The 22,935-nt window shown below is 43.7% G+C and overlaps 1 protein-coding gene across 4 annotated transcripts in view; it reads left to right on the top strand.

Annotated features, from left to right (window-relative positions):
* Positions 1-22,935, top strand: part of GPC3 (glypican 3) — an 883,509-nt gene that overhangs the window by 52,121 nt on the left and 808,453 nt on the right. The window contains exon 1 of one of the 4 annotated variants that reach the window (XM_029606668.1): positions 12,939-13,015. The exons of the other annotated variants lie outside the window; for them this stretch is intronic. The gene's annotated coding sequence lies outside the window, so the exon portion shown is untranslated. Of the gene's footprint in view, positions 1-12,938; positions 13,016-22,935 lie in introns of those variants that run through there. 4 annotated transcript variants of the gene reach the window in all.

Consider the following 22,935-nt stretch of genomic DNA (forward strand, 5'->3'; position numbering starts at 1 on the left):
CGCATGCTCCAAAGTGCTTGTTCTCCTACATGTAAGTAAAGACAGCATCCCCTCCTTCCAACACAGGGGCCCACTACACCACTTCATCTTTCAGGCCCCGGCGCAGGCGGGAAGGAGGAGATGCCATCCCCATGCTGCCCCTGGAATGGTAGCATTCTAGGCAGCAGACTCGTCCGCCTAATGCTTTGCTTTTGGACTTGGCCATACAAGCAGTCCTGTGCTTTTTCCCTAATGTCTGCATATCATTACCCCTGACCATAAAAGTGGGGGCCCAGTATTGGCTGTCACTGAATCCAATTCCCATTTTTCCCGACACCATAAAACTGGAGAGATGTTGCCTTCTGTTAAGGGTAGTAGTAATTGCTGCTCTGTGCAGGCCACCCCCAAAGCTATATGCAAACTATATGGGGCAGATTTTAAAAGCCCTGCGCGCTGGCGCTCGTAAGTCCCGGGGCTTTGCTTCGGGGGCGTGTCGGGGTGGCGCGGCATTCGGGGCGTTCTGGGGGCGGGGCTGTGGGTGTGGTGCTGGCCCAGGGGCATTCCGGGGGCGTGGCCGAGGCCTCTGAACCAGCCCCTGGGCCGGGGAATGGCACACCGGCAACCGGCCGGTGCGCGCAAGTTACGCCTGCCTCTGGCAGGCATAACTTTCTGAATAAAGGTAGGGGGGGATTTAGTTAGGGCTGGGGGGTGGGGAAGGTGGCGGGGGGGGGGGGGGGGCAGAAAAAAAATTCCCTCCGAGGCTGCTCCGATTTCGGAGCGGCCTCGGAGGGAACGGAGGCAGGCTGCTCGGCGCATACATGTTGCACAATTGTGCACCCCCCCTGCGCTCGCCGACCCTGGATTTTATAACATGTGCACGGTAGCGCCCGCATGTTATAAAATCGGTCGTAGATTTGTTCGCGCCGGGTTGCATGAACAAATCTACGCCCACGCATAACTTTAAAAATCTTCCCCTATGTGTAGCAGAAAAGCTACCTCATTTCTTCATTTCTATTCTCAAGCCAGCAGGAATTCTCTGTGTGGTTCCCCATGGAATCATGGGAAACTGGGGGCCAGGTCAGGGAGGTGGCAGCAGGCCTATGCAAGTCTATAATTCCCCCCTCCTACTTTCCTGCCAGTCCTCTCTTGTGCTGAGAGGGCTGGCAGTGGGGGGGGGGGGGGGGGGGGGGGCGGGTAAGCATGGTGACATCTCTGGCCATATCTTCTCTTCCACTGCTGCCCAGGGACTGACTGATGTTTTGAACTGACTGACTACGTTGTCCCATGTGGTTGGAAGTGTGATTCAGGCCTCAGTTAGCGGCGGGGGGGTGGGGGGAAGGACATGGCTGAAGACACTGCTGATCTCTTCCTATTGCTGGCACAGTCAGCATGAACAATGTGCAAAACGATGCAAATTAATGCAAATTTGCTGCATAATTTCAGAAATTTTAGCACAGGTATTTCTAATGCAGAATCTAACCCTGAGCTGCCGCAGGAAACTGGGGGGCTGTGGTATTAGCTTCTAGTCCTGGGGGAGTTCTGCACTACTGCAGAGCACAGAATTTGTACAGATTTCTCCCCCTGCGCAGAATTGCCAAATTTTGCTGTTTGCAGCGAAAATGAAGCCCCTGCGGGATCCGCATCGTTCGAGGCAAAGATGAAGGCTCCCATGTACCGCGTGTGCTCCGCTTACTGCGAAGATGAAGGCCCTTGTGAGAGTGAATGTGTGTGTATGAGAGGAGAGGGAGAGGGTTGTGAGAGAGGGGGGAGGGGAGGGTGAGAGAGAAAGCAGGGGGGTGAGAGAGCAGGAGGATGTGAGAGAGGGCATAGGATGTGAGAGAGCGGGGGGGATGCTTGAGTGTGGGTTTCAGAGAGAGGGAGCCTATATGAGGAGATTGGGGCTTGTGTATATGAAAAAGGTATCATGTGTAGGTGAGGGTGCTAGCCTGTGTGAAGGGATTGTGTATGTGTGAGACACAGCCTGTGTGAAGGGGTGCATGAGAGAGAGAGACATAGGTAGCCTGTGTGAGGATGTATGTGTGAGAGAGAAAGGGAGCTTGTGCGGGTGTGTATGCAAGAGAGGGAGCCTATATGAGGGTGTGTGTGTGCATGAGAGAGAGAGAGAGAGAGGGGAAGCCTGTATGAGGGTGTGTGTATGTGTATTAGAGAGGGAGCGTGTGTGTGAGAGAGGGAAGGACAGAGGAAGCCTGTGTGAGGGGCAGTACTGAGAACGGGGTCAAACTCTGGGACTGGCGATAGAGTGGAAGGGGTTGAGCCTAGAGGTGGAGGGGAGAGATACTGGCAGGTGAAGGGGCCTGAGAGGGCAAAGTGGCCAGGGGAGTAGGGAGAGCGAGTGGAAGGGACACTCTTACAGTGAATTTCTAGGGAAATTCTGCTCAAAATATTTAAAATTCTGCATCTCTAAGTAATAATTTTTTCTGAATTAATTAAAAATGTAATTACTTAAAGACTTGAATCAGAGATATGATTATACTCTCAAAAAACATTGCTGGGAGGGTAATAGCCAAATGAACAATCAGCATGAGAATAAGCTACAAACCCAGAAAAATTAACGCAAGGTACACCGTGTATTACAGAAATTTCTTTTCTTCAAAAAGACCTCATAGAAAGGCACACTTTGTCCATGCTAATTAGCAAAGGCTTAATATATACCATTGGTATAACTAACGTATAAGAAGTAGCAGCGGCATAATTACCAGTCCAGAATATGGAAACAGGCCAGCCACCCCTGGACTTGTACATAATTCACCCTCCCCCTTCCCTTTTCTATTTCACTCCTTATTTAAACCCCCTCAACATATATTTTCCTATCACCCCTCCAACCACCCTTACCCCTAAGCCTCCACAATCGTATACTCTCTACCTTCCATTATTTGTAAATCTCAAAGTTCTATTTTGCATATTATGACCAAGTTTTCCTTTTCCTTTTCATATATTATCAATTGTTAATCCTCACGTTAATTCATATATATTATCAACTGTTAATTCTTACGTTATCTAAATGCATTCTAATGTAATCCACAGCGTTTCATGTAACGGTTGCGCCATTTCCCATGGCCATCCGCTTGTTCCTTGTAAACCGGTACGATGTGCAAACGGTTATTGATATATAAAAAAAATTAAATAAATAAATAAATATGTTACTACCTGTGTGTTTATATTTGAATATTTGCATTTCTCGCTATGTATATTTTTCCTAATAAATGTTTGCATTCACAGAAGTGAATGGCCCATTTAGCCTTCCAGATAAACCATGACCATATTCTTAAAAATGCCAGAATATCTTTTTGATTTAAGAGAAAGGGAGCCATTTGTAATACATAAAGAAGTTTCAGTAGCAACATCATCTTTGAGTGCTATCTGACCTGTAAAAGAAAGGGAAAAGTACATCTACAACTTGCACTTCCTCTGAACCTCTATCAAAAGTGGCTTAACATTCAGAGAATGCCATATTTTTGGGTTCTTGTGAATTTCTAAACCCAAATATTTGAGTTTGTCCTTTGCCCTTTTTAAGGGAAAATTGGTCATATGCTCTGTAAATTTCACATGAGGTGAAGAGCCTTGGATTTGTCCAAATTCAGTTTTAGGCCAGAAATCACCCAAATCACTAAAAGTATCCAAGATAGTGGACATATATACTTCCATGCTTTGGGCAAAAATAATAAAATGTCATCAGCAAACAAAAGTACTTAAGGAATATGGATTCAGGTACACCTTTCGCTGCAGCAAAATTTCATTTAAGGTCAGGACCAGGGGTTCAAGCGTCAAAATAAAAAGCAAAGGGAACAAAGGACACCCCTGCCTAATATCCTTCTGTAGAGTAAGGGGAGCTGAAAAAGAATTATTGACCCACACATGAGCTTCAGGATTAGAGTAAAGAATGTGAATAGTATCACAAATAAATCCCTGAAGTCCGTAACAAGGAAGAAGATAAGACCAAGATACCTTACTGAATGCTTTTTCCGCGTCAAATCAGATTAAAACCGGATCTTTAGTACCCAGTCTCTGCCAGTTTTCCAACAACGCAAGGACTCTACACCCATTCAGCACTGCCCTCCTCCCATGCACAAACCCTACTTGACCTTATGAGATAAGGTTAGATAAAATCAACTTCAAGCAATTCGCAATAACTTTCACATAAATTTTATTGTCTATGTTCAACAACGAAATAGGGTGATATGAAGTAACTAAAGTAGGATCCTTGCCAGATTTTGGTAATATAATAATATTGGCATTCTTTAATAAATTAGGCATCTGACCTTCCTGAACCATGGCATCAAACAAGGCTTTAAGGCTCATTTCCACATTGCCACTCAGGGCTTTGTAAAACTGAGCTGTCAGGCCATCAGGACCTGGTGATTTTAATATTGACAATTCCTTAAAAGATTGTTGTATTTCTGAAACTTGAAAAGCTTTATTCAAGGAAACCAATTGTGAGGAGGTCAGTTTGGATAGTATAACGCATTGCATAAATTCCCCTAACCTATCAATATTGCTCTTCTCAGCAGAATATAGAGTCTGATAGTATTCTCATAAAGCTTTACTGGTAGTTTATGGAGACGAGCATAATTCCACCTGGTCCAGAAATGTTTTGGATAAAAGAAGATGTAAATTTGGCTTTTACCAGATTAGCCAGCATCTTGCAGGTTTATTTCCATAAAGGAAACATTTGTTTTAAGTTGGAAATAGAAGAAAGCTCATGTGATGTAATTTTTCATTAAGCAATTAAAACCAGTATTCTCTTCTAATCTGCTGGGATTTTTTTGTAGCTAATTGTTGCTGCAGTTAGTGAGTCAGTTTAATAAGAGACAATATCCTCATCCAGTTCCCTCTTTTTCTTAACAGTATAACTGATGATTTCCATTCATAGAATCACCAAGTGGTTTCCCAAAAGAGAACCAGATGTTGCCTATTATATGCATATTCCTCCCATTTTTTATTAAGGAAGGTCTTTAAATTGGGGGTCCATAACCAGCCATCTTGGCATCCTCCGTCCTGACTTGCCTGAAAAAGCAGAGAGTTGTTTCAAGACATAGGACACTGGACTGTGATCGGATATCACCAGAGTTCCGATAGCAGAGGATTTCAAATAGGAGAAGTAACGTGAAGATTAAAATTAACACTTACGTTGTTAATTTGGTTTATTTGCTCTTACAAGAAATGATTTAATAGTTCTATTAAGGAATATCGTATTCATATAAAAGTTTGTTTAGAATGTTAAATAAGGTTCTAAGTTAACTGTATGTATTATGTTGTTATCATGTAAACCAGAGTGAAGGCAGAATGCTATACTTCGGTATATAAAAATAAAAAATAAATAAATAAATAAAATTTATAAAAATAAATAAATAAAAGAAAATCAATCCGGGATTTAGAGTCAAGTGCTCTAGCTATGTGTGTAAATCCCACCTCTCCCGGGTGTAGAATTCTCCAAGAATCTAAAAGCTGGAGGTGTTCACACAAAAAGGGAACATCTTTATCACTACGCAGATTGGGGTGAGTTCAATTGTCTATCCAAGTGTACATCAACTACACAGATGAAGGAGAATTTCCCAAGGACTCCCAAAACATTAATTACCTTCGTGAAGAAGGCATGGTCATAACCTGTTGGGGGGGTGTAAATTGAGGCCAAGCGAACAGGCTTTCCAAAAAGGAGACCAGTAATAGCAATATATCTTCCTTGAGGATCAGAGCAAATCTGGGAGAGCTGAAATGCTATTTTTCTGTGAATTAAAATAGCCACTCCACATTTCTTAGACGTACCTTACACCATGAATATTTGAGAAACCCATCTCCTTTTGAGCTTTGAATGTTCCATGTGCATTTCCTGAAGAAATGCAGTCTGACATTTCAGTCTGTTCAAATGAGAAAGTACTTTCTCTCATATACGGGCTGAACCAGTACAGTGCGCTCCGACGGACGGACTGTTAACCCTCTATTGGACGCGTGTCTTCGACGTGCTAGCGTTACCCCTTATTCAGTAAGGGGCCGAAAATGCGCGTCCAACCCCCCAAATCTAATAGCGCTCGCAACATGCAAATGCATGTTGATGGCCCTATTAGGTATTCCCGCACGATTCAGAAAACAAAATGTGCAGCCAAGCCACACATTTTGCTTTCAGAAATTAGCGCCTACCCAAAGGTAGGCGCTAATTTCTTCGGGTACTGGGAAAGTGCACAGAAAAGCAGTAAAAACTGCTTTTCTGTTCACCCTCCAACTTAATATCAAGGCGATATTAAGTCGGAGGTCCCGAAGAGTAAAAAAAGTAAAAAAAAAAATAAAAAAATAAAAAAATTTGAAGTCGGCCCGCGGCTGTTGGGTCGAAAACCGGACGCTCAATTTTGCCAGCATCTGGTTTCCGAGCCCGTGGCTGTCAGCGGGCTCGAGAACAGAAGCCAGCAAAATTGAGCGTCGGCTGTCAAACCCGTTGACAGCCGCCGCTCTGGTCCAAAAGGAGGTGCTAGGGACGCGCTAGTGTCCCTAGCACCTCCTTTTGCCTGTTTTTACCGCCGGGCCTAATTTGAATAGTGAATCGCGCGCACAGGAGAGTGGCCTATGCGCGCGCCGGGAGAGCGGGCATTCACCCGCTGTCCCGCAGACTTTACTGTATCGGCCCGTTAATAAGGATACACAACCCTGCCACATTCCACGTGAAAACGTTTGTCATGCTCCCCATGATCATTAAAAAAAAATAATAATAGAAAGCTATTTCAATGAAAAGCTGAGCAAGGATGAATAAAGGGACACCTTGGGACCGATGCAAAAATATTTGTGGAAAGTGGGCCCTGACTTTTCAGCGCCCGCTTTCTTAGTGCACACGTGGTGCCCGCAAGGGGGGCGCCATGCAATAAACAAATTAGGGTTCGCGCTAACCCCGTGGTTACCGGCGTTGGTTTTCATTACTGCAGCCAGCCGGTTATGAAAACCGATGCCAAGCATATCGGCGTCGGTTTTCAAAGCGACCGGCAGAGTTTTTTTTCTTTTTTTTTTATCTTTATAAAAAGTTCAAAAAAAGCATTTTTTTCTGCTTTTCTGTACTTTTTTCAGTGCTTCAGGCAGGCATTAATATCTGAGCGATAAATGTGCGTCTGAGACGCACATTTATTTTTTTCCATTTGCATGTGATGAGCGCTAACTCGTTCACTCTACGTCGGGCGCACGTTAAACAGGCGCGAATCCCCCTATTGCATTAGGGGGTGGATTTGCGCTTATTTAACCTGCATCCGACAGCGGGTTAAACTGTGCACTCGGCTGAGCGCACTGTATTGCATCTGCCCCTTGTTCCCTCCTCCCCTTCCAAAGTTAGAAGAAGAAGGCTCAAGTTACCATCCACAGATGCCAGATACTGAGTTGTAGCATGAAAACGTCCCCCATACCCCTCCCTTCCACAACAAATACTCACCAGCTCCATTGCCTGTAAAGTATGGGGTCACTTTCCCCATCAGGAATATTATGAACCCCATCAAACAGCCATTAGTAAATAGTAGACTGTCTCAAATCCCTTTGATAAAAAATGAAACTAAAAAAAAAAAAAAGTGAATAAAAAGGGGAAACACCACTGCGAGTAGTATTGGAGAAAAAACAGAATGGATAACCATTGCGACAAATTTAACATAAATAAACCCAAGACTTCAAAAATGTAAGTGATACAATGTGGAGCCATAATAAGAGTCCTCCATCGAAGGTAATAAACACTGTCACAAACGTCCAGTAAAAAAAAAAAAAAAAGAAAAAACCAAGATCGTGTACATAACATTGTCCATGGCAGTTTTTCACTGCCAATGTGGCGCTAAATTGCATCAACTAAAAGGAGAAGACATACTCACGTTTTAACGGTCAGCTCTCCAGAATATACAGTCAAGCCGGATTAAGCACTCAGTGCGTCCGGTGTTAAAGGCTTCCTCCAAGTTCAGTCATACAGAGCACAAAACAGAAGCTCAGCAGTTTATCAGTTGCCAGCTCCAACAACTCCAGGCTGTAAGCTTTCTCACTTGGAAGTCAGGAAAAATGAATAATAATGTTCCGCCAGCTATCCCCCGCAAACACCCCCCCTTAACTGAGTGTAAATCACTCTGACTACTTAAGGAGATTTATCACAAATTTCTTCGTTTCCTCAGCTACCTGGAAGTCGAATCTCTTGGCTTGATCCCATATACAACAAGAGTGCTGGATATTGTAGAGAAAAGCGAATCCTGCGCTGCACGAGACTGGAACATATAGCAGAGAATTCTTGCCATTATAGCATGACCCAGTTGGAAAAGTGTTGAAATATGAGGACTTTTTGATTCCAGTATTGGAAGGCCTTTTTCTTATAAAACTCCTATAAAATCATAATTTTGTACATGTATTTATTTTATTTATTTAGGTTTTTTATATACTGGCATTCATGATAGGATCACATCATGCTGGTTTACATTTGAACAAGGAGTTTCAGGGTAACAATAAAACTGAAACTAGTGCATAGGAAATGAAGTTACATAAAATGAGAGTTTGGCAATGATAATCCTTGGCCTCGTGTGCCCCGGTGTTTTAGGCCCCATCCAATGTACATGCTCAAATTTTTCTCTGTAGCTCCATGAGACCCAATTCAGGCAGCAACCAGTCTTCCAGAAGCTTGGAAACATAGAGATCCGGATCATCTTCAGCGATACCCATGAAACGAAGATTTGTTCTGCGCACACGATTCTCAAGTTCATCTATTTTATCGTCCTTCTCTGCCATAGATTTCTCAACCACTAGCACATGGCGTTCTAATTTCAAAGTGCCATTTTCCACTTGTAAGATGTGGCCCTTAGTGTGATCCAGGCGTGGACCAGTTTCAGTGAGTGAAGAGTTAATTTTGTTAATTTGAGCTGAAATATGGGTAAATTTATCAGCCAGGGCCTTCACTACAGCATCGGTTAATTTTACTACGGAGCTGCATCTAAATCCTCTGGTTCAGCAGTATCGGGCACGTTGGCCATCTTTGCAGGCACTGGTTTGCCTTGTCTTTATTCTAGGTCAGTATGCATACAGACATTACTGGATCGGTTACCTCACTAGAAGAGTCCATGCAATGCCCCACAAATTCACACGCTCAAATCCACCAGGTTCACAGCAAAATCACGTGAAAAAAATCAAGTAATTTAATAGGTGAAGGGAGGTGGTGCCCAGAGCTTAAAGCTTTGCGTCTATTCAAGCCTACCGCATCATGTGACCTCCCATTCATTAATATTTAATTGAATTATAGGAGCCTTGTTTGAAGCTCATATCTTCATGTTTGGTATGATGAAGGGAGCATAGCTCTTGAAAGCTAGACATAAATATATTTAGTTTGGTTAAAAGGTATTACCTACAACTTATTTGTTGACCTTATATTATTGCATTTCTATATATAGCTGTGGATTTAACCCCCCCCTCCCCCACCTTTTAGGCATTTGGATAGCTAGTCACTCTCCAAAGTCATGGCTGATCTGGGGTGGTGGTGGTCCCCTTGCTGTGGAAACATTGGCGGTCATCCCCATGCAATGATTCAGCTGTATAGGAGTGGCCACTAGAGCATACTTCTGGTGGCCGGCCATAGGTAAACAGTTGCCAACTCTTCGTATTAGAAAGTTCTCCCTTGTCTATACCCAAATCCAAACTCCTCACCAGGGTACACTGTAATCCATTTGTACCTTTTAATAACTTTAGATTACTACTACTAAACATTTATAGAGCTGCATACAAGGTGTACGCAGTGCTGTACAGAAACAGAAGAGACAGTCCCTTCTTAATGGAGCTTATAATCTAGTCAAAAGACATTGAAGACAGATGGACATCAAGGACAGAGCTACTTTAATGGGCCAAGGATCTTTGCCATCTAAAGTCTAAGAGAGAGAACAGAGGAATGGGTGTGAGCCCAGGGAGAGTGGGATGCTGGTGGGATCATTGACTTCTGCTAGTCAAAATGAATTGCATGCAAACATGGCTCCTGTTGTATAGTCAGGATGTTTGGATAGCATTTTATTTCTCACTCCTTTCTTTCCCTTCACCCTTTAATAGATGGCTAGGTTACAATGCAATCTGAAATGAGATCTGTAGTAGAATCTATAATAGGAACTTTTCTTAGAGGTAAAATAGAACAAAACCACTGCAGTTAGGGAAGGCATTAACTACTACCCCTATTATCCTGAGTGTAGATAAACAGCACTACAGCCCCACAGTACCGGCACACACAGGGGGCACTATCTTCCCTGCAGAGGCCATAAACTGGCTACAACACACATGAACTGTGACAACCATGGAATTAGCTGAACAGCAAGAGAAGGATAGAGAGAGACAGGTTAGGAATTGAAAGCGGTCTCAAAAAGGTTTTTAGCTGGGATTAGAATGTGGCCAAGGAGGGAGCCAGATTCATCAATTCAGGTAGTTCACTTAAGGCATTTGGTGAAGCAAGGTGGAAGACACGAAGCTGGGATTTGGAGATGGAGGAGGACACATGATAGCAACTTAACCTGAAAAACAGAGTTCAGGAGGAGCAGCATAGGGGGAGATGAGAGAGGATAGGTAATGAGAAGTTGCACAGTGAAGTTGTAGGTGAGTACAAGAAACTTGAACTGGATACAGGAGCAGATGGGGAGCCAATGTAGGGGTTAAGATAAGGGGGTTACATGGTCCACAAGGAGCTACACCTTATAAATACCAGAAAGAGGATCTTCTGAGGCTCAGTCCCCACATTAAGGAAAACTCTCCACTGAATATTTATTTATTTATTTATTTAATTAACGAGTTTTATATACCGTCATTCGGAATCATCAAAATAACGCCATCATAAGGGTTTACAAAATATAAGGTTACAGGGATGAGGGGGTTAAACAGGGTTTTAAGATACAAACTGTTATTAAGCAAAGGGGATGACGTGTAATGTTAAAGAAAATTTATAGAAACATAGAATATCAGGCAAGCGCCAGATCTAATAACTTTCATAAGCCTACTAAAAACCTGGGGCCCGATATTCAAAGCGTGTTCAGCTCTATTTAGATGGATAAGTAAGACTTATGTGGCTAAGTAGCAGCCGCCGAATATATGCCCACTTTCAGCGGCTTCTGTTTAGCCGTATAAGGGACAAAAAGCCGTATATGCACAAAAAGTAGGCATATACTGGGCAGATCGGGGGCGGATCGCGTTAACTGTATAACTTATATGGCTAACTACAGATATTCAGAGATATTTATTTTATTTAAAAGTTTTTATATTCTGCTTATATTGGTCAAACCATGCTAAGCAGCTTACATCATAAACATAGACATAAATAAGACAGCACTAAAATATATGAGTTAGCCGGATAAGTTAGTGCAGTTAGTATAGCTGTGTTTAAAAAAGGATTGGATAAGTTCTTGGAGGAGAAGTCCATTACCTGCTATTAAGTTCACTTAGAGAATAGCCACTGCCATTAGCAATGGTAACATGGACTAGAAGTGTTTGGGTAATTGCCAGGTTCTTATGGCCTGGATTGGCCACTGTTGGAAACAGGATGCTGGGCTTGATGGACCCTTGGTCTGACCCAGTATGGCATTTTCTTATGCTCTTATTTTCTTATGTTCTTATATATGTAAGTTTAGACACCTCATAGAGCAGGTCTAAATTTAGCCTGGTAGACTTATCCGGCTAAGTGCATATACTGTATATACACAAATATTCAGTGGCTTTGTCGTAACTTAGGAAGATAAGTTCTAACTAGCTAAGGGGGTCATTTTCCAAGCGGATCGCATGCGATAAGAGACGTTTCGCATGCAAAAAGTCCCTTATCGCGTGCGATACCAAGATCGGGGCGGAGTCGGAGCGGCGTCAGCCCTGGAAGAGGAGGAGTCGGGGCGGTACCGGGGCTGACGCCGCGAAGACTTCGCCGACAGTGAAAGGTATACAGAGTTTTCGCTGCCAGTTTCGTACACCTTTTATGGTATAGTTATTTGGCGCGACGCTGGCAGCAATCGCACTGCAGAGGTGCGATCGCTGCCAGCTATCAAAGGACCGACCCCCGTTACCGCGGGATTCAAAGAGCCCGGCGGTATTAGTAAATCCAGCCCTAAGTTACTTACATGGCCAGTTTTGAACATCTGCTCCATGGCTCTTTGAAACAGTTTCAGCCCTATTACCTCAGTCTGAGCTGTAATCCATACTCCCTGATGACACCCGACAATCAGTTGTTCTTCCACCCCACCATGGCTTGAGTATTAAAACAACTGAACACGGGCCTGCTGAAACACTGCACCCTTACTATCTACAGCTGACAGAATAAATACTGATATTCCATACTACCGAATTAACAAAATTGGCCCCATGGTCCTGTGCCGTTTCTCCCTACCTATGAAACTGTAATGTATTGTTGCTTCCCTTCCCTCACCCACCCAGGCTATCAGAACTGTTGTTATTGTCCTGCTTATAACTATGTGCATACATAGCTAAAGAATACCGATCTGATCTTGTATCTTTTTATTTTTTTCGCATGTAAGACTATAAACGTTGCCTATAAGACTACAAATGTAAACCTTACATTGCTGTATCATGCTTTGCTGGAAATGCATGAAACAAATAAACAATGATGATGACGATGATGATAGTGGAAGATAAGTCACGCAGCTGAATTTTGAAAAGACTGAAATGGCAGGAGTGGGAGTCCTATAAAAAAAAGTTGTCGTAATCTGACTGGTAGGTGAGAGAGTTGAAGAGGGTTCTCCTGGTTTGCTTGGAATGTAGGGGAGGGATTTCAGAGACGTTGGAGAGGAGGACAAGAAATTCCTGCACACTTGTTTTAGTATTTAGGTTTGTTTCTCTGCATTCGCTACTCTGCGCCAACCCTGACCTAGCATGGGAGGGTAATAGTCACACTTGGGTAGTCAGAGCTTCAGTGCTGAGACAGCAAAGAGACCAGCCCTGAAATGCAAGAATATATTCACGTTGCCAAGTTAGAAACAATCATTAAGGAAGAAGGAAACAAAATGCAGACAGCTGCTTTCTCTGGACTGAAGCAACCGCTTCTGGGGAGCTATTCAGGGTAGGTACTGCAGCTGCAACTCAAACGTTTATCTAAACAGGTCATTTCTGGGCCAGCTCAGAGGCTCAGTGGCTATGAAGAAGACTTGAATTTTATCCATGTATTAGGTCTTCTGTTCTTTGGATCAGCTGATATTGGGGATGGACCCCCGGTCATCACAGAGCAGTGACACTTAAGGGGCAAGTTTAGGGCCCATGATTGCAAGGCGCTGGAAGGGGCTTTGGTTCAGGGTCTGCAGCTGAGTCCTGTAGCTGCAATGAATGGACTTGAGTAAGCTGGGAGAGGATGTAAAATAGAGGAAAAATTTCCCAGATAGTTGCAAGTGAAGGCTCAGGGTGCTGTGTCACAGTAAGTTGAAAGCCTAAAGGAGAAGGAACAAACTGTCAAGCCAAAAAAGAAAAGAAAAGAAATACATTAAATAGGTAAGTACTTGAGTACAAGCAACCGTTCATTTAGTTATCCAAATGAAAGTTTAAATTACAGTTTCGTTTTTCTAACGATAAGGTTGCAACGTCACTTCTATAAAATACCTTATTACCCTGGTTTCTGAGCCACACTTCAGCTGAATTCCATGGTGCACTTAGGGTTGCCAACTCAACCCAGGTCAACCAAACAGGCTAATCTAAGCCTGGTTTTGCTCCTTTGCATGCATGGAGTTTAAGTATTGATTGTCCCACAGATAATCGGAACTATAACTTTGTGCATGCAGTGGGGCAAAACCAGGACTGTATTGGCCTGTTCAGTTGACCTAGGGTAAATTGGCAACCCTAAGGTTCACTTGCCATTTGCAAATTGGCAACTGTTCAGGAATATAATATAGGCAACATAACTGGGGTATTACTAGATGAAGATACATTTCAGAGGATCAACATAAAGGTTGAGGTCCATGAGATCTCATAAGCTCATGTATTGCATTCTTTGTTGTTGTTTGAGAAGGTATCACAGTCTACTAACACTAGTTTTCTCCTGGACCAGTATAGCTACTAGAACAAGCATGAAGGTGGGAAAACTAAACAAGTTTTTGGCAGTTCCATCTTTAATGGATGCTGCACAAATATTTAAAGCTTGAGAGATGGCCAGCAGGGTCAGACCAACTTTCTTTTGAGCGCAGCATCCTGTCTCTCACAGTGGCCAGTCAGGGTTACTTGGAAGTACCTGGCAGATCCTAATGAGGAGATCCGTTCCCTGTTGCTCACTCTCAGACGTAAGATAGAGTTGTAAAACTTTTTCTGTAGGGATTTTTCATTATTTGTTCAGTTAGCTACAGCTTGTGCTAAATGATTCATGCATTAGAACTAAATGAGCAGGATATACAAGAACATCGGAAAGCACTATATACTGCAGCAAGCAAGTAACTGACATTGAATCAGACAGTAAAAAAAAAATGATAAATGAGTTGCAATCTCCATATCCACTGTCCATTTCATTTTCTAATTTTTCATGTCTTTCAACAGTAAAATCTTATTGAGACTGTAGAGCTCCTGCTTGAACAGACTGCTGTTTTTATTATAGAAACATAGACATGACGGCAGAAAAAGACCAATCGGCCCATCTAGTCTGCCCAGCAAGCTCCCACACTTATTTTCCCATACTTATCTGTTTCACCAACCACCAACTTCAAGGCCCTTGTTGGTAACTGTTTGATTCAAGTTTCCTGCCCTCCCCTGTCACTGATGCAGAGAGTAATGTTGGAATTTCATCAAGGGTGAGCATAAGGCTTAATGGTTAAGGGTAGTAACTGCCGCATCAAGCAAGTTACCCTGATGCTTATTTACCCCAACTGCACAGATCAATGCCTTGTTGGATGTAGTCTGAATGTAATCCTGTTTTCCATATTTCCCCCTGCCGTAGAAGCAGAGAGCAACACTGTTTATGCATTCAAAGTGATGTATCAGGCTTAATTGGTTTAGGGTAGTAATCACCGTAATAAGCAAGCTACCCCCATGCTTATTTGTTTAACCAGATTGTGAAGTTCAGTCCTTGTTGGTAGTTATCTGAATGCAAATGTTGGAGTTGCATTAACCGTGCAAAGGCTTATTGAGTAAGGGTAGTAATCACCAGGTAGTAGCCTCCACTCCAGTAATCCACCCCCAGGGCTCTTCTCTTCATTCCCATTCTCTATCCTTTATGGATCCACAGTGTTTATCCCATGCCCCTTTGAAATCCTTCACAGTTTTAGTCTTCACCACTTCCTCTGGAAGGGCATTCCAGGCATCCATCACCCTCTCCGTGAAGAAATACTTCCTGATATTGGTTCTGAATCTTCCTCCCTGGAGCTTCAAATCGTGGCCCCTAGTTCTGCTGATTTTTTTCCAACAATTAAGAATATTCCAACAGGAAAAGATGGAATTCAGTGAGAGAGAATTTTGGATTTGTAAATCCCTTCTTTTAGCCATTGCATAGGACAGGGAAAATATTTTGAATATAACTCCAGCATAGAATTCATGAGTGTCCTTTAGCACAGTGTTAACAATGGATTGGTGCTGGTCCATGGAGTGCTTTGTATATCACTACTTCCTTGCTGTAGGTGCCATCCACTGAACAACTGATTGTGGGGCGTGGGGGGGAAATGGTACTGGCTGGATGGAGAAGGAAGGGGGTGGCTGTCTGTCTGGGGGTAGAGAAAGAGGGGTAGCTGGCTGGGGGCTTGTAGGAATTCAGCTGGTACTGTGTCTTGGGCTGGCTAGCTGGGGGAGGGGGTGATGTGGGGGACTAGAGGTGGCTAGGCACAGGGTGTTGGCTGGGTGGAGGAGGTGGCTGGGGCTGGCTAGCTGGTGGTGGAGGAGGGAAATGACTGACTAGATGACTGGTAGGTGCAGGGAGCCAGCCAGCAGGTGAAGTGGACCAATTGTGAGTGCAGGGGAAGTGGGGAATGGTGTCAAAATAACATAGTAGAGGGAGCACAAAAAAAGGAGAGACAGTAGTAGGGAGAGAGAGAGCAGACAGGAAAGAATAAAACAAAAATAGGTGTCTCAAGAGAAGGCAATAAAATGGGCAGAAAGACAAGAGGAGAGAAGAAAAAAGATGAACTGAAAAGAAAAAACCAGAAACAGAATTTTTTTTAGAAAACGAGTTTTTATGTAATCTTTTTTTTTTTTATTTATTAAAGCACCCTTCCCCCAACTCTACCAGAAACATACTTTTGAAAAGGTAGCCAGCCAGTCTGGATCAGTTTAGGAAGGCTTCTAGGAGGTCTCTGGCATCAAAGATGTTTAAACTCTGCTCTGCAAAATCACAGCTTCTTATCAGTGTACAACTGCTCCTAAAAGAAAATGATGGTGTTGTGCCTCAGTACTAATTTACAGGCTAGATAGCTTATCTTAAGAGACCAGGGCCACTTTGAAATTAAACTTCCTAAATTTACAGGCATATTGATGACAGTGAGTTTAAACCTTAACACGCCAAAATGTGTGCATGGAGAAACGGGTTTTGCATGTAGTGCGATTTCTTCTTTTGCTCTCTGACTCTTCTCATCCGAGAGCTCATTTCCTCTGAGCTGGCCTGCAGGTAGTGTTTGATCCTTTACACTGCAGTTCAAACAAATGCCTGGGATGCTTGTCCTGATCAGACAGACCGACGCAGAAAGATGCGTTCAGCCGCACACACAGTTTAACCCACACTTGAACATATATTTTGTGAGCGTAACCTGTACTGTTGATGCAGCTAGGAGTTTTATAATCACAAAAGAGCTCCTGGTTGTCAGAGAACGATTCTGATCTCTGGAGGTCAAAGTGGCAGACCTGGAGGAGCTGAGGCAGACAGGTATATGGAGACTTTCAGGGACATAGTAGCCAAGTCCCAACTTCAGTCTGGCAACTCCAGGTGCTGCCTTGGAGGAGGGAAGGTCTCCTCGCACACTAAGGACAAGTCTCCCAGGGCTACTGCCTAGGAGGGAAGGGTTAGGTTGGCTGTCATAGTTGGTGATTCAATTATTAGGAATGTAGATAGGACCTGAAGATCGCCTGGTAACTTGTCTGCCTGGTGCAAAGGTGGTGGACCTCATGTGTCACCTAGATAGGATTTTAGACAGTGCGGTGGAGGAGCCGGCTGTCATGCTACATATGGGCACCAGTGACATTGGAAAATGTGGGAAGGAGGTTCTGGAAGCCAAATTTAGGCTTTTAGGTAGAAAGCTGAAATCCAGAACCTCGAGGAAATGCTCCCTGTTCCATGCACAGGTCTTTAGAGGCAGGCAGAGCTCCAGAGTCTCAAAGTGTGGATGAGATGATGGTGCAGAGAAGATGGATTCAGTTTTGTTAGGAACTGGGCAACCTTTTGGTGAAGGGGGGGTCTTTTCTGAAAGGACAAGCTCCACCTTAACCAGGGTAGAACCAGGCTGCTGGTGCTAACCTTTAAAAAAGAGAGAGAAGCTTTTAAACTAGAACAAGGGAAAAGTTGACAGTTGCTCAGCAGCGCATGGTTCAGAGGGAGATATCTGTGAAGGATAGTACTAATGAAACAGGAGAATTAGGGCATACCAATAAAAGTAAAAGTAGTCCATAAGTAGTCCTATAAGTGAAGAATCACCTGAGTTAAAAGGCTTCAAATTATCCCTGTCAGCTGAAAAGCAGGTTAATATGAACAAGAAACACTTTGAAATGTCTATATGTCAATGCCAGAAGTTTAAGAAGTAAGATGGGAGAGTTAGAGTGTATAGGAGTGAATGATGAGTTAGACATAATTGGCATCTCAGAGACCTCATGGAAGGAGGATAACAATGGGACAGTGCTATACCAAGGTACAAATTATATCACCATGATAGGGAAGATCAACTTGGTGGGGGGGGGGGGGGGGTGGGGAGGAGGTGGGCACTTTATGTCTGGGATGGCATAGTGTCTTCCAGGATAAGAATCCTGCAAGAGACGAAATGCACAGTAGAACCTTCATGAGTAGAAATCCCATGTGTATTGAGGAAGAGTATAACAATAGGAGTATACAACCATCCACCTGGCCAAAATAAGATGGCTGATGAAATGCTAAGAGAAATTAGGGAAGTTAACCAATTTGGCAGTGTAGTAATAATGGGAGATTTCAATTACCCCAATATTGACTGGGTAAATGTAACATCAGGACTTACTAGGGAGGTAAAGTTCCTGGATGGAATAAATGACTACTTCATGAAACAATTGATTCAGGAACCGATGAGAGAGGGAGCTATTTTAGATCTAATTCTTAGTGGGATGCAGGATTTGGTGAGGGAGGTAACGATGATGGGGCTACTTGGCAATAGTGATCATAACATGATCAAATTTGAACTAATGACTGGAAGGGGGACAATATGTAAATCTATAGCTCTAACACTAAACTTGTAAAAGGGAAACTTTGTTAAAATGAGGGAACTAGAAAAAAAACGGAAAGGTGCAGCTATAAAGGTTGAGTATACAACAGGTGTGGAGATTGTTAAAAAAAAAAAAAAATCTTAGAAGCGCAGTACAGATATATTCCACGCATTAAGAAAAGTGGAAGGAAGGCTAAACAATTACAGGCATGGTTAAAAAGCAAGTTAAAAGTGGCTCTTTTAGCCAAAAGAACATCTTCCTAAAATTAGGAAGAAGCATAAGCATTGGCAAGTTAAATGTAAAACATTGAAAAGACAGGCTAAGAGAGAATTTGATAAGAAGTTGGCTGTAGAGGCGTGTCGGTTGGACTGCCAGATGGAGAGGTTAAAGGGGCATTTAGGGAAGATAAGGCCATTGCGGAAAAACTAAATTAATTCTTTGCTTTGGTGTTTACTAATGAGGATGTTGGGGAGATACCCATTCTGGAGACAGTTTGACAGTTTTCAGAGATCATGATTTGGATGAATTTAACCAAATCACAGTGAACCTGGAAGATGTAATAGGCCAGATTGACAAACTGAAGAGTAGCAAATCACCTGGACCGGATTGTGTAAACCCCAGGATTCTGAAAGAACTAAAACATATTTCAGACCTATTACTAGTAATTTGTAACCTATCATTAAAATCGTCCATTGAACCTGAGGACTGGAGGGTGGCCAATGTAAGCCCAATATTTAAAAAGGGCTCCAGTGGTGATATGGGAAACTATAGAATGGTGAACCTGACTTTGGTGGAAACTATTTTAAAGATCAAAATCACTAGAACATATACATAGATATGGTTCATTGGGACACAGCCAGCATGGATTTACCCAAGGGAAGTCTTGCCTCACAAATCTGTTACTTTTTTTTGAAGGTATGAATAAACATGTGGATAAAGGTGAACAGGTAGATGTATTTGGATTTTCAGAAGGTGTTTGACAAAGACCCTCATGGGAGGCTTCTAAGAAAACTAAAAATTCATGGGATAGCAGGCAATGTCCTCCTTTAGCTTGCAAACTGGTTAAAAGGAAACAGAGTAGGATTAAATGGTCAGTTTTCTCTGTGGAAAAAGGTGAACAGTGGAGTGTCTCAGGGATCTGTACTTGGACTGGTGCTTTTTAATATGTTTATAAATGATCTGGAAAGTGGTACGGCGAATAAGTGATCAAATTTACAGATGACAAAATCTTTCAGAGTAGTTAAATCACAAGTGGATTGTGATAAATTGCAAGAGGATCTTGCGAGTCTGGAAGATTGGGCATCCAAATGGCAGAAGAAATTTAATGTGGACAAATGCAAGCTGATGCATATAGGGAAAAATAATCCTTGCTGTAGTTACACAATGTTAGGTTCTATATTAGGAGTTACTACCTAGGAAAAATATGTAGGCATCATAGTGTATAAAATTGTCGGCTCAGTGTGCCGCGGCGGTCAAAAAGCAAACAATGTTAGGAATTATTAGGAAGGAAATAGTGAATAAAATGGTAAATATCACAATGCCTCTGTATTACTCCATGGTGAGACTGCACCTGGAATACTCTGTTCAAATCTGGTTGCCACATCTCAAAAAGAATATATTTGCACTGTTGATGGTACAAAGAAGGGCGACCAAAATGATAAAGGGCCTATGTCGAAGGGTAAAGGGCTAGGTCTGTTCAGCTTGGAGAAGAGACGGTTGTGCAAGGATATGATAGAGGTCTATAAAATCATGAAAGGATTTGAATGAGTAAACAGCTATTTACCATTTCAGATAATACGAGGACTAGGCGGTACTCCATGAAGTATGCAAGCAGCTCATTTAAAAGAAATGAGAGAAGATTATTTCTCACAGGACAAGCAGGATGGTAGTCCTCACATATGGGTGACATCATCAGGATGGAGCCCAATCACGGAAAACTTCTGTCAAAGTTTCCAGAACTTTGACTGGCCCCTACTGGGCATGCCCAGCATGGCACTAACCCTGCAGCCAGCAGGGGTCCCCCTTCAGTCTTCTTTTTTCCGTGGTTTAGGAGCTCTGAACACATTCCTGACAGGAATTTTCCTCACGGACTTATTTAAAATTATTTTGCCCCACAGGGGTCCCTCCTCTGACTTTTCTCAGGCCGCGGTACTCCGGTAAGTTTTTCACCGTTTTTCATCGATTAACTTCGAGTTTGGCCCTCGCGGCCTACTGGCCATCGACCATACCGCGGCTCAATTTTTTCTATGGCCATGGCGTCGGGTTTTCGTCGGTGCCCGGACTGTACTCGCACCATGTCTCACAGACCCTCATAGAGTCTGTGTAATGTGTTTAGGCCGTGAGCATGGTGTCCTGACTTGCACCAAATATGCCCTCATGACACCAAAAGGTCGCAAAGCCAGAATGGAGAAGATGGGACTCCTTTTCCGTGCTCACACCCCAACGCCGTCCATCGCATCGACGTCATCGGAACCGGCACCGAAGTCACACCACCATCGACAACCGTCTGGTGACCGCCCGCCATCGACGTCTTCATGGCCATCGACTCCCGTTTCTCCCCCTCAAGATCGAGGGGATCGAAGGGAAAAACATTGCCATTGGCATCGTAAGTCTCGGACCGTCGAGGGAGCAAAATCATCAACCTCGCCACCATCGAAGAAGCCCCGTCCAGGACGGCACCAACCACTCCTGCGACCGGGACATCAAGGCCACCCTCACCCGATCGGGGTTTGGGAGTCGCGATTCCGCCTGTAAAGGTGGTCCCTCCAACTGTGCCTCAGCCTCCCTCTTCTGTCACGGAGCCGGATCTGATTGCCCCAGGTCTCCGGGAAGAACTGGACCGGCTGGTCCAGGAGGCCATCGACAAGGCGATGCAACGACTCCAGGTCCCTCCGGCACAGACACCGGCACCGAGAGTGGAACCGGTCACGACACGATTCCAGCAGCGCTGGCACCGCTGCTATCCCAGATGGAGGCGCTCATGACTGCACATTTGTTTTTGCATCTCCTTCAGGGAAAGAGAAATCTTATCCAAACCAACAATCAAGTAGCACTTGTTTTACATGAACAAAGGGGGTACAAGGTCATGGACTCTCTGCCAAGAATCTCTAAATTTGAGAGGGGGCTTGCAGCTACAGAGCCTACAATCCTGGGATTGCCAACACGTTGGTGGATTGCCCTAGAATAGTTTTGCATCCCCATGAGTGGTCTCTAGAGCAAAAGGTAGAATATAGATTGTTTTACTTCTGGGGCCACCCATCAATTGATTTGTTCACATCAGAGGACAGCAGGAAAGTCAAAACAAAGCAAGTTCAGATCTACTTCAGATGCTTTTCTGCTCAAGTGGGATGTATATCTACTGTATGCCTTTGCTTCACTCCTGTTGGTAGTGAAAACAGTGTGGAGACATTCAGACTGGATGCACCTTATCCTTATTGCTCTAGGAAAGTCTGGTTCTTTTACCTCATCAGGTTGTAGATCAGCCCTCTGGGATCAAATCCAACTTTATTAAATCAAGAATAGGGCTGTCTATGTCACCTAAACCTCATCTCTTGTCAGTTTGACAGCATGGATGTTGAGTGATTGCTAGTCTCATCACTGTCCAAGGAAGTTGAGGATTTTGTGATTTCGGCCAGGAAGCCTTCCACCAGAAGAGTATACAGATTTAAATGGAAAATATTTTCCTTTTGGTGTCAAGTAGGCTCCCTGAATCCATTTGCCTGTGCTCCATGGGATTTGCTTCAGTACTTATTCTCCCTCTCCTTGTTGGGCCTAGTACGTCATTGGACAAAGTGCATCTCAGTACCATTGTGATTTACCATGTTCAAGTGGATGGCAAGCTGATCTCCATACATCATCTACTGTCAAAGTTCATGAGAGGTTTATGGCATACGAGATCTCCCATTGCAAGCCACTGGTGCCATGGGATTTCATTATTGTCTTGGCCCAACTAAGGAAGCCGTCCTGCAAATTGCTGTTCAGTTTCCTTAAAGTTTCTCATCTGGGAAGTGGTATTGGCATCATGTCAGCTAGAACAATGTTTACCAACTCTCTCCTGGAGGCACATCTAAATAATCAGGTATTCAGGATTGCCACAATGAATATACATGAGATAGATTTGCATATATTGGGACTCCAATATATGTAAATCTATCTCATGTATATTCATTATGGATATCCTGAAAACCCTGCTGGCTAGATATGCCTCCAGGAAAGGGCTAGGAAACACTGGGCTACAAGAGACAGTGGACTACAGGCATTGGTATCCTCCATACCAACAGTTTTTTTCACAACAGACTGATGCTCCTCATTCACCCCAAGTTACTACCAAAAGGGGAGGAGGTGTTGCAGTCGGACACTGCTGGCGAGGTAGTGGACCCTTGGGCCGGCCTACCTAGGGTGACAGGGTAGGCCGGGAGGCGGAGCCACAGGCAGGAGGTGTTCACCCAGGAACCCCCCGGGAGGAGCCCGTAGGGCACTGGGACCTCGGGACTTGGAGTACAGACTGAGAGTCCAGAGGCAGAGATGGGCTAGGCCGGGACCAGAGTAAACAGTAAGGATAGGAAGTCCAAGGTACCCGGGAAGCAGGGAACCGGCTGTACAGGGCCGAGGGCCAGCTGAAGGCAGGGCAGCGGGCGGCAG

The sequence above is a fragment of the Rhinatrema bivittatum genome, chromosome 6 (assembly GCF_901001135.1).
Source record: "Rhinatrema bivittatum chromosome 6, aRhiBiv1.1, whole genome shotgun sequence".
NCBI lineage: Eukaryota > Metazoa > Chordata > Amphibia > Gymnophiona > Rhinatrematidae > Rhinatrema > Rhinatrema bivittatum.